At 43.5% G+C, this 13,010-nt stretch overlaps 1 long non-coding RNA gene across 2 annotated transcripts in view; it reads right to left on the reverse strand.

Annotated features, from left to right (window-relative positions):
* Positions 1-12,800, reverse strand: part of LOC124126375 — a 64,083-nt gene extending 51,283 nt beyond the window's left edge. Inside the window, exons 1-3 of one of the 2 annotated variants that reach the window (XR_007218502.1) lie at positions 12,242-12,800; positions 10,109-11,202; positions 9,532-9,740 (exon numbers count right to left, since the gene is read on the reverse strand). This is a non-coding gene — a long non-coding RNA (uncharacterized LOC124126375). Of the gene's footprint in view, positions 1-9,531; positions 9,741-10,108; positions 11,203-12,241 lie in introns of those variants that run through there. The other variant, XR_007218501.1, reaches the window with a different exon arrangement.
* Between the last annotated feature and the right edge of the window lie 210 nt (positions 12,801-13,010).

A 13,010-nucleotide genomic window follows, 5' to 3' on the forward strand; every position in this document is an offset into this window, starting at 1 on the left:
TATAACTCTCGTGCGTGATGATGTTGGTCCAAACCCTCCACTATAAATCAGTTAAGCATGACACAAAAGAAAATATGGAACTTCATAATAATTATAAAAGACACTCGCCTTTTTGATTGGTTTAAATTGTGTCGTTTAACTTTATTTGGGATAATTTAATTTGATTTATTTGTAATAATTACGCATATCTGCTTAAAGTAGAGTAAAGAGGGTCCATTGTACGGTTCCGACCATGGCTTATACACGTGTTTATAAATCACTATCAGATGCTGTGATACTGTTCCGCACAAAGGGAAAGTTGAAAATGGAAGTCTTTCTCTTTTCAAACGGTTTTGTGGATAGTTCTTTTCACCCTGAATCTTCCTGCATAGATGCAAATGTGAAACATATATGTCTTCTTTCGGGTAGACATGTGATAGAGATGTTGCCTTTTCATTTACATTACATGCCTTTTGCTATCTATGTAATCGTTGTCCTTCCATAGTTGACTTAACATGCGATTGTTACACTTTTGTGTGATATGCTTGCATTGTATACACTCTCTTGCCCTTGGTATTTTATGCTTGAAAAATAAATAAACAGAATAAAATAGGCTTTCTTGTTCTGGTGTACTAGCATGTTGATAGGGTATTTGAGTTATGCATATGCGGTGGCTAAAAGATGGGTCCATCCAAATAAACAAAATGAATCCGGCGGTCTTGAAAACTGTCTGTCTGTTCATGAACACATGGCCTACCTCTGGCCTAATGTACCTGATGTACGTCTGTTTACGTGCAAGCTCTTTGCCCCAAGGGTAAATATACCCACCTGTGCAAAAAGGTAAAAAGTGGTTGTGTTATATGCACTGGTATACTTGGGGTTGTTCATTATAATATCAATACATTTAGCTGATTTGAGTCCAGACAATGGACAGGTTTGAACGTTGTGCCCGGAGAAGGAAGGTTGGTTAGCTGGTTGGTTAGTGGGTTGGCTAGCTGGGCGCCTACGATGACACACAGTCAACCAGTAGCGGCATGATGACCCACAGTCAACCCGTAGCGGCACGATGACACACAGTTAACCAGTAGCGTCACGATGACACACAGTTAACCAGTAGCGTCACGATGACACACAGTCAACCAGTAGCGCCACGATGACACACAGTCAACCAGTAGCAGCATGATGACACACAATCAACCAGTAGCAGCATGATAACACACAGTCAACCAGTAGCAGCATGATGACACACAGTCAACCAGTAGCAGCATGATGACACAGTCAACCAGTAGCAGCACGATGACACACAGTCAACCAGTAGCAGCATGATGACACACAGTCAACCAGTAGCAGCACGATGACACACAGTCAACCAGTAGCAGCATGATGACACACAGTCAACCAGTAGCAGCATGATGACACACAGTCAACCAGTAACAGCATGATGACACACAGTCAACCGGTAGCAGCATGATGACACACAGTCAACCAGTAGCAGCACGATGACACACAGTCAACCAGTAGCAGCACGATGACACAAAGTCAACCAGTAGCAGCACGATGACACACAGTCAACCAGTAGCAGCATGATGACACACAGTCAACCAGTAGCAGCATGATGACATACAGTCAACCAGTAGCAGCACGATGACACACAGTGAACCAGTAGCAGCACGATGACACACAGTCAACCAGTAGCAGCATGATGACACACAGTCAACCAGTTGGGGCACGATGACACACAGTCAACCAGTAGCAGCACGATGACACACAATCAACCAGTAGCAGCACGATGACACACAGTCAACCAGTAGCAGCACGATGACACACAGTCAACCAGTAGCAGCACGATGACATACAGTCAACCAGTAGCAGCATGATGACACACAGTCAACCAGTAGCAGCATGATGACATACAGTCAACCAGTTGGGGCACGATGACACACAGTCAACCAGTAGCAGCACGATGACACACAATCAACCAGTAGCGGCACGATGACATACAGTCAACCAGTAGCGGCACGATGACACACATTCAACCAGTAGCGGCACAATGACACACAATCAACCAGTTGGGGCACGATGACAAACAGTCAACCAGTAGAGGCATGATGACACACAGTCAACCAGTAGCGGCATGATGATACACAGTCAACCAGTAGCGGCACGCTGACACATTCAACCAGTAGCGGCACGATGACACACAATGAACTGGGACACACATAGTCACCAGCCAATCCGCACTAGACGGCTCATATGACAAAGAGTGTGGACTGGGGCCTATTCCACGAACTCCACACAGGGGACTAAGATATGCATCTTGGGAACCAGAGCCGGGCGTTTGTCACACCTGCCACTCATTTGAAGCGACCTTCAAATTTCTAAGAAAATAAACACCGTCAGCTTTGTGTACCCGTGTACCCGCCTGACCCGACTGTTAGCGAACACTTCTTCAATCCAAACTGTGTCGTTCTGTCAGTGCTTTTCGGTTGGAAATCCAAACCGTAAGTTAAACTGTAACATAGGGTCGGGTCTGTATTAACGGTATTGAACAAGATGTATAACATTTGTAATCGTTTGGTTAAACTTTTATTTTGCCTGGCAGTTTAGAATATTATTTTAAACTTAAATGCTAAATTATGTCAAATACTTTTGAGTTAATATTTAAACTGTTTACGCTGTTAATTATAAGGTTGATGAAGTAGTATAACAAACACATTTTTTTCTATTTCTGACATTACTTAGTAAAGTATTTTCCTGTACTAGTACCACTGCAACGTTACAATAATTAGAATATATTACTTCCATTTTGTTTGCATTCAGTTTCCTGTGATGTGTCCTGATCATGTTGTTTGTTTGTTGTTAATCGCACTTAGCAATATTCCAACCATTTGACGGCGGTCTGAAACATAATCGAGTCTGGAGCAGACAATCCAGTGACCGACATCATGAGCATCAATCGACGCAATTGGGAAACAATGACATGTATCAACCAAATCAGCGGGCCTGACCACCCGATCCCGTTAGTCGCCCCTGTTGCAGAATGTATGACATAATTAAATCTGAACAAACCCTAACTTTTTTAAAACCGAGGTGGAACTTGTCATGGAAATTGTAAAAAAAAGAGAAGAGTTTGGAACCTAAGTCTTTCTTGCTGCCATGGAAACGTAAAAAAATAAATATTTCTAAAATTTCTAAATAGCAAAAGGCACCAGTTCAGCATGTACCTGACAAACCTGCAAAGTTTCATGAAAACATATTGAACCGTTTATGAGTTATGCTCCGGAAATGAACCCTACCCTCACAGAACCTACAGTCCGTTTGACTCCAAATGAGAACGAGGAATTGCAAAATAACTCGAAATCCAGAAAAGTGTATAAAACATCAATACGGTACTTGACCATAAATACCCTGTACCCAACAAAATCTGAATTTTGTTTATTTTAAGACCCATGGCGGATGAAGTTCTTTAAGAAACTATCATGTAATTTTGTGTAGAAATGTGTACATGACACGTAGGGGGGGACAAACCGTGGAAGGCACAGCGCAAGCACGCATGCACTGCACGTTCTGTGGTAGGGGAAATGACAGAGCGTTAGAGGGGCCGTCTCATGATAATTTCAGTCGCAATCTGACTCGCTCATGCCATAGATCTCGTCGTCGGAACTGCTGGTGCCTGAACCGACTGCCACTATTATAGGTTGGACTGTTGCTGGCCGTAGTCAATCTCGTGACCAATAACGTGACCCTATCTCTTCAACGACTGTGGCCACACAACGCCTTCATGTTTCTACTGTTACCCGACCTTTACGAGTTGTTCAACGTCTCGTAATTTGAACGTTGTGTTCGATCGTCCAACGTCACCTTTGACGATGCCCCATACCAACTCGATTGGATTCAGGTTGCAGTGATAAGGTGGCAGTCGTAAGACAGCGTGACCCTGACCCTTGATGTAACTGTCAACTTTATACACGGGGTCAGGTTTCATAGTTTTGATGATTTCATAGAGCTGTGGTTTCGTCGCTCGAGAAGGAAAGGTAATGTTCCTCCGTTGCATGCAAGTAACCATGTCTCCTTTACGGCTAGGTTGGAGTCTTGCTTTCTGGATCCTGCACACTATGATACGGTGCATTGTCCATGACAATGAGTGACATGCTAGGCAAAGCAGGGACTAATTTATCTTTCACCCACTCCAGAAATACATTGCCGTTCATTTCTGTGTGGTAGTCCCTGTTGTCTTTGGACTTGGCTCTAAAGACAAAGTCACAGTCTCGGAGAAAACCCTGATTAGCAGAACCAGCATGGAGAACTATGAGTCTTTCGCCATTTCCCATTGGTAACTTTCTACCAGACTCATTACAGTCACCACTGGGTACCCACTGACTGCTGGCTGTGTATGACGCATTTACCCATGTCTCATCTAAGAAGACGAGCTCATATCCTTCTTCACGTTTCTGCTTGATGGTACGAAGGTAATGATTTCGGAGACGAACAATGTCAGACCGTTCACACAACACAGCCCTATTTTCTCAAGTTATCTTTTTGTATTTGTAACCAAATTTATCATGTAATGGGTAGGTTTCTCGGCAGCATAAAGCCAACGGATAAAAAAGATATCCGTTGGGGTCATATGCGGATAGAGATGCAAATATCAAAGGTCAAGTAGGACTACTTTCACTGTTTATAAACAAACATGGCGTCACCCTCGTCATTCGGCGATCGAGACAGAATTAACCATCGGGAATCTGGATAATCTACAGGGATAATTGCTATCATTATCAAAAGAACAGTCTAATATACTGAAAATCAGTGTTTAACTGTGACGTAGCTAAGGCATTTTTATAAGTTTTGGCAACTTTGGAGATATAAATTTCGAAACAATTTTGCGAGGGCACGAGGCCTAGCCAAGCGGGATCAGTAGCCATATCTGTGCTTGTAGACCTCTGCGGCTTGAAACCTTCTCCACAAATTAAAATAGTTGGATTTGGCCGAAATATGTTTCAATTGTTACCTTGTATCGTTTTGTCGCTGTGTGTACATCCGATTGCACTTCTTAACGTAATGACAGGACAGACCGACTGTCAACAACGTGGCCGTGGCCGTGACGTCTCATAGACTAGGGTTAGAGTAGCTTCCCTTTGACCAAGGGCAGTTACTCTAGCAGACAGACCGATGGATTGCCGAGAGAGGCAATTAAAAACAACTGTTGTTTTGCGTATATGTTGCTTCGCCACTGTATAAGAAACAGATTTTAGTTGGAACTATACTAGCCACATAAAGAAACTGTGCACGGAGAAAATAAAGATATAAGGGCACACCATCCATATATGAAATATAGGTTTGAACACAGCAATTTTTGGAGACGTACAAACGCTCATGCGCGTGCCATGCGATATGACGTCATTGATGGGGGCCCATGGACGTGCAATGTGTTACTGCACGTGCATCCTGTGCAGCTGTACACAGCATGTGCAACTCAAAATTCGCTGTCACTTTGGATAGCATGATCTGTTGTCATTCAAAAATTCAAAACTTCTCAGGCGCAGACACAAGCATATCACAAGCAAATCATGCCAAGATTGACAGCTGCACAACGTCATGAAGCCATTGGAATGATCCGAGCGGGAATGAGGCAACAACAGGTGGCAACACATTTCCAATGCCATCGTAACACGATATCGGCATTGGTGAGGCGTTATCAGAACACAAATGACGTTGCCGACCACCCACGTTCAGAAGTCCCCGAGTAACGATGCCAAGACAGGACAGATCGATTCGCGTTACACATCTCCGACACAGGTTCCAAACGGCAGTAACGACGTCCCAGACAATTCGTGGACTGCGCCGTATCCATCCCAACACTGTCAGGAATCGTTTACCTCAGTACGGGATTCGACCACGACGCCCTGCCATACGTCCCATCCTGACACACCGTCATCGAGTCAACCGTCTAAGATGGTGTCGAAATCATGTTCGCCAACCTCGAAGATGGTGGAGAAATATTGTCAACATTTCCCACAGTGACGGGCGCCAACGTGTCAACCGGCGTTTGGGAGCAACGCAACTGTATTGTGGAGAGGAATCGCTTTGGAGGTGGCTCTGTGATGATTTGGGGTGGGATAACAGCACGGCACCGAACCCCTTTGGTGGTTGCTCAGGGCAATCTCACCGGTGTTGGCTACAGAGATCAGATTCTGAGGCCTGTGGTCATTCCTTTCCTGCAACGTCATGGCCCGGGATTGACATTTCAACAGGACAACGCTCGTCCTCACACGGCTAGGGTCGCAATGTATTTCCTTCACCATAACAATGTCATGTTACTACCATATCCTGCAAATTCTCCAGATCTCTCCCCAATAGAGCATGTGTGGGATGAAATGGAGCGCCGTCTGCGTTGTCTTCCACATCCTCCAGATAACGTCCGGTGGACTCCATGCGTCGCCGATGCTAGGTAAGGCATCTTAGAAAATGTCTTACCACAGTCTGAACACCATGTAGACTCCTTGACGTCTTACAAGGCAACTCATCTTTCAAGCATGGCTTTTCTCATTTATCTATTTTTTTCTTTATTTTTTCTTAACTTTAACAACGAGCATGTGCACAGACATGACAGACAGACAGACAACGTAGATGACATCTCAACTCAGCCTCTACATTCGGTTCGGCACCCTATTGGATCAATCAAGACACAAAGAGTCAGTTCAATCAATCACTGTTTAATAATGAACAACAACAACAACCAGATACATAGGAAATACGAAAAGACAACTGAGGAGGGAGTGCTTTGCATGTCCCTTCAACAACGCAAAAAACTTTCATCTTTCATCTTCAAACTCTTCGAGTGAAGATGGCATCACCAAGAGATGTGGTCCATCATATTGACCCAAATAGGTTCCAAACATGTTTGGGACTCCTCATCAGTAAAACAAGTACAGTCTATGGCCTCCCTGAAACAGAGATGACACATCACTTGACCACTGTTGCAGCTTGTGTATCTCAGCATATTGTTGTGCCGACAGGCATTACATTCACGTTGTATGGAAGTGAGTTGAGCTTCTCCATAAGGATCGTCGTCAACGTTGTCGTCATGGCAAACCATGGCCATACCTGAAGAGATGACATCCTCTGGTGATGCTTGTGACCAAGAAGCATCAAGCAGGGTGGGTGTGTCCAGATCCATGGAAGGGAGGGCTGTCAGCTTGAGCGCTTCATGATCATCCCCGTCACAGACGCATTGGGCGAATAGGTTGGCTCCCGAGGGGTTTGTTCCCACCACTGTTCCAATAGGGTCTGCACTGAACTGACATCGGGGGAAGGAAGGATGGGTGTCTTGTCAATCCAACAAGAAAAGAACCCTTAAGTATACCCACGATCATAGTCATGCATTAGTGATACTCATCATCATCATCATAATGACATACACATCCCTAAGAATAGCATGGTACTTACAGATGTTCTTGATGAGAGATCTTCCGAGACAATTTCTTCCGTGGTCGCCTTTTTGCAGGTGTTGCAGGTTTCAAAAAGCATGTCTCTTTCATTTCGGTGTCTGCTGCTGCTGTTGTGGTTGCTGTTGCTGTGGTTGCTGCTGCTACAGTTGTTGATACTGCTGCCGCTGGTTTGATGGGTTTTTTTTCTATTGGGTCTTCTTTATCTTCTTCTTCGGTGCTACTTTCTTGGGTTCAGTCAGTTTCCTTATCTTCGATCGTATCATGTCGCACATCACTTCGTCGGCCTTTGTACGTAACTTGGCGTACACATCGTCGGCCTTTATCTTCGCACATTACATCGTACACTTCACCCCACAGTTCAGCGGTCATTTCACCGTTCCCTTCACCACTCCCTTTACCACCCATGTCGCTTCAGTGAGTGAGTGAGTTGGATTTAACGCCGCTTTTAACAGTATTCCAGTTATATCGCGGCGTGTCAGCTTAATTTTGGAGGAAAGCCCGAAGTGATGCAGGTCTCAGATGTTAACCACTTTGGTGAAACCCACGAGCACGGGTATGGTGCTGACAAACCTAGAAACATAATTGGGGCGAACCGGGATTCGAACCCACAATCACAGGTTTCTGGCGTGTCCAAGGGACGCAACTCTGCACAGCGAATTGCGGCGCCTTAGACGACTGGGCCACCCGTGCCCCCCCCCCCCCCCCCCCCCCCCCCCCCATGTCGCTTCATGTCTTGGCATTCATAAGTTTGGAAATGATGTTGTCGATTCACTTTTCTGTCCATTGTTTCTTTCCAAGTCTTCACGGATGTGAGTCAACACTTGATGGTTCTCTCTCAAAACACGCGTTTCTTCCAGATAAAACGCCAACAGCCATCACAACGTGAGGAACATCAATCAGAGGGACGATGTTGTTGCTTGGACAGTTCAGCGAAAAGAGTTGACCAGAGAGCGTCTGTTGGTTTAAGGCACTGAATCCCTGCTTCCTGACTGGTTCGTTTCTGTCCCACACGCCACCCCAGTGTGGCACACCCATTGTGTTTCTTTTTCATAGGGTCAGGCTTTTAGCATGAGAGAGAAAGCACAGCCCCGGTTGCTGGGTGTCGGGGTCATGCTTTGCAAAGGTGTCGATACTTCTTCATGGCTTCATGGAGTTCTACGGTGGCGTACGTGCCCACACAAAACCTCTCTTCGTTGGTGTGCTCACAGGGTGAGTCTGACCGGGTATCGGCACATGTGCTGCACAAAGGACAGAGCAGTTTTCCACCCGATCTGTAGGGCAGTAGCGGATTGTAGAGTCGTTTCGTGTGTAGGACACGACATTGGATTTGTCCTTTCAGCTCAAACAACGTGTCCACAGGGGGCTGATGAAGGGTTGGGTGTCCCGTGGGAAACGCTCTGGTCTTACAAATGTAAGGATAAAGTGAACATATATCGATATACCTGATGGTTTCACCTTCTTGGGCTTCTTGGCGTAATAGAGTGGCATTGGTTCGTCCTCCATAGAAGGCGTCGCAAGGGTTAAGCGGACCAGGTAAGTGGATACAGTGGGGTCCCTGCAAGAAAGTATGCAGTGAGTCCTCCTGTTGCATTTTTTAAAACTGGCATTCCCACAGGGTGATGACCCGTTTCACCTCAGGGTGTTGGTTCACGAGACTCAGGCGGTAGCGGGTGTCTGTATAACGTGATCCCATCAACACCCAGGACAGGATGAGGTTCTCCACATTCGGTCTTGTGACATTTCTGACACCCAATCCAGAAACACCCCAGGAATTCCCCTAGGCTCGACTCAAACATTCCCTGTGTCTAACATTTAACATTGATATATTTTCTGATAGAACATCTCTGAGAATTGTTTTCAATTTCCCGAAACGTTTCTGTTCCTAGCAGTTAACAGGAAGATTCAGTAGAAAATATGCATTGTATGAATGTAATGCTGTCATCAGGATAGGAATAATCGGTGTATTGATATATGTATGAATATAGCTATGAACTGGGTATTTTACTTTTATATGTGTATCACATCGCTCATCTACTATATTTAAGGTGTACTGGGTAAAACATCATTGCAACAGTGTTAACCAGTGTGCCACACTAAACAGACATGAAGCAGGACAACGTGAATTGAGTTCTATTTTAAGAACATCCCTCGATCAAAACATCAACACTTATTGAACTGGACCATCCCAAAGCACCATTACGAGGCGGATAAGTTGTGTTTGTGTGGGGGGTTAAAGAGGACTAAGTAAAATATCACTCTTCCATCACTTTTATTCGCTGTAGTAGCCAGAATTGTAGCCACCCATGGCGTAACCTAAAACAAATACATATAACATTTCTTATAAACATGGCCACATGGTAACAGTGTACATAAGTTATTATGGTGAAAAGCATTTCAATTCACAACAAACTTCACACAACATTATTCAGACGTAGATATTTCTCCTGTTAGGATGTTACAGTCACCAGGATGAAAATACATTTCAGTTACATGATAACCCAACATATCCTATTCTGAATAGTTCAAACCAACAACAAAGGAATGTTATATGAAATAACAGGTTGATGAAATATAATGATATAGTTGAAAACAACTTAATACTGATAATAAAAAATGGACAGTGACTAGATTGGTAATTAAAAGTTGAAATATTATTAATGTAGCTGCTGATCAGCACTCACCCCCAAGGAGTCTACAAACAGCTGAGACACTTCAGATGGAGCAACACATCTCCATGGTGACTCCCATGGAGGAAAACAAAACTACTGTTATGGTTTTGTCTCCAACAATGATCACTAATGCAACACGACACAGTCTAGATTGTGATATTATTATCAGTCTAGAAGTAAAACATTTATGTTTACGGACTAGGTTAAAATACAAAAAGGAAAACTAATTGACTGCTTTTGCAACACCTCGACATCATCATCCAAAACGACACAAGACAGTTCACAATTCCTGAAGCTAAGGGAAGTAACTCCTGTGTTTACATCGACAACATGGTTAGTACTATCAGATTACAGTTTACTACACAAGCTAAAACGTTATGATTACTTTAATGGTAAATGGCAATAAAGTCTTTAAACAATTTAAACAAGTATATAAATTTAGATGAGACGATGACATAAACAACTGAAAGTGCACGAAAGTACTAGCGAAACAATTGTAAACAAAGGGCAAAGGGAGCTAACTCGTGTTTTGCATGAAACACCGATCCTAAGCTACAGATTATTACTGGTAATGGTCTTTTAAAATCATTTTATGAACTGTGTTATACACCGTAAAATACAATATGAAAACGCAAATACATTTCCCATTAATAAATTCACTTTCAATCGGTATTATGTCAAGAATGTATTTCGGATTAGCTTCATCTTTGAGTACAAATTTCATTATAACTTAAAAAGGTTTTATTTTTTATTTTTATTTTATGGTGTGTAAATATTTTACCTTGTTTTTCATAGATGCACTGACGATGCCACTTAAGTATACATCATTAGATGCACGTATGTGAACACTGCATGCCAGCACCCTGTCCCCCTCAAACATCAGAGAACCTTTCTCTATGGCCTTGATATCATGGGCAGCTTGGTTGTCTCCTGTCATACGGTAGATGAATTAACCCTCAATGATTTCTTTGGAAATGGGAGGCAGTAGTTGACGATGGGAAGGCATCAGCTGTTGAAATCCTGACACTGGCCATGATGTATCTTCTGGACGTGGGATGGAGACAGATGGCCCAACAAAATCATCATTTCTGTCATAAGATTCAAGTCTGAAATGAAAATTAAATACATTTTAATGTGTGCAACTACTATTTCAGATTTGCATAAGGGCATAATATTATAGGAAAATAATTCACATCATTATCACTATGACTAATTTATCTTATAAATGACATGCATCATGAATAAGCAATGAAACCTGTATGATTAAACTGTGTTTGATAATCTCATGCCTATATAGCCAGAAGACAAATTATTACCAGATATACTGATACTATTTGAAAACACATTTCCTGTTTTATAAAATACCTGGATAAAAATATGATAATTGTTAATGTGACATAGAGTCGCCACGTTTCAATAATCATTTCATGGACACAGAAATGTCAGTAAGCACTGCACTGTACACCTATCATAAGTCATTCAGAATTTTGGTGCCCATATCATGACGAAAAGGAAGAGTAAAATATAACACTATAATTTGAAAAACGTCTATATTTTGTGAATACAACAGGTTTCAAAGTTGTATAAACCTTCTGTGTTTTACTGCCGACTTGCAAGCATTATGGGAAAATCTTCCGCCCGAAACCCCCATCCTAAAGTAATATGTCCAATGCGTTGACGCTCACTTTTAATTATTTTTGAAAAAAATGTTGGCGGATACGGGCGGAAGTCGTACCGAATTTTGTTGAGAACTACGTGTCAAAACACTGCTGATCATATTCATAAATAGCCCCGCTAAACTACAAAAGCAATCGGGTGTTCGAAAACAGGTGACGTCTCAGGAGTGCGGTGAATGTTAACAGACGACGCAATGGAGACTGCGCCATTTATCGAGGATTTATATAATCTGAGACCGGGAGCCACAGTTAGTACTTTGGTTATAGGTAACTATACAGTAGGTCATGGTTTAATGGAAGGCAACAACTGAAATATATCGATAGTTGATTTTGTCAGTCACAGTAGGCCTGACAGTGACAGAGATGGCACTTATTTGACAGGCAAGAAAAGGGCCTAGTAGAAATTGCAGTGCATATCGCAGATTATGAATGTAAGCATACTTGATAACTAAAAAAATGGGTTACATACCTCTCGATCAGTTCAAGTTTCCTTCCAGCTGTCGAAGCGTTTCGTTGAAAGAGCGCACATTTGAGTTTTGGCACGGACCATAGCAGGTACTGGCCGGCCATGTTTACATAGACTTGGCTACGGCTCTACTTGAACTTCGCGCTAAATGATTCGCAGCGCATTCTAATCGCGGAATCGTCACAGAGTATGACCACTAGTACACGCACGCCCCTTGCGGATTAGTACGGCGGTACTCCCCATTCTTCTAACATATGCACCAAACAAAATAGTCACATGTCACGGGATGCGCGAGGATAGCAGTCTCACGGCGCATTGCAGTTCACAAAAAAACAATAGCAAAATACAACTATCTTGTCTATGCAAATAAATCACAAACATAACAGGGCAACAATGCAGTTTACCGGGCGCAGCCCGGCCTCTACCATCCGCTCAATTACCGCGGCCGGTGTCTCGCTATACCGTGACCGTGGCTCACGCTCCAGTGACTCCAACACCCCTTGCCGGGCCAGCACCCCTTGGGGGTCCTTAGGGAAACTTACACGTCTTTAGGGTCAAGCACCCCTTGGGGGTCTTAGGGAAACTTACGCGTCTCTAGGGTCAAACACCCCCTTGGGGGTCCTTAGGGTTAGGGTTTAGGGTTAGGGTTAGCCACCAATTCTTACCTTTCAAGCGTTAATCCGTTTAATCCGATTAGAGTAATCCCTTTAGACACGTTTCGTCCCACCAGGACTCATCAGTGCAGCTTGGTTTCCCGGAGGGAAACTGCAGA

The sequence above is a fragment of the Haliotis rufescens genome, unplaced genomic scaffold (genome assembly GCF_023055435.1).
Source record: "Haliotis rufescens isolate VD_foot unplaced genomic scaffold, xgHalRufe1.0.p SCAF_50, whole genome shotgun sequence".
In the NCBI taxonomy this organism is placed as follows: Eukaryota; Metazoa; Mollusca; class Gastropoda; order Lepetellida; family Haliotidae; genus Haliotis; species Haliotis rufescens.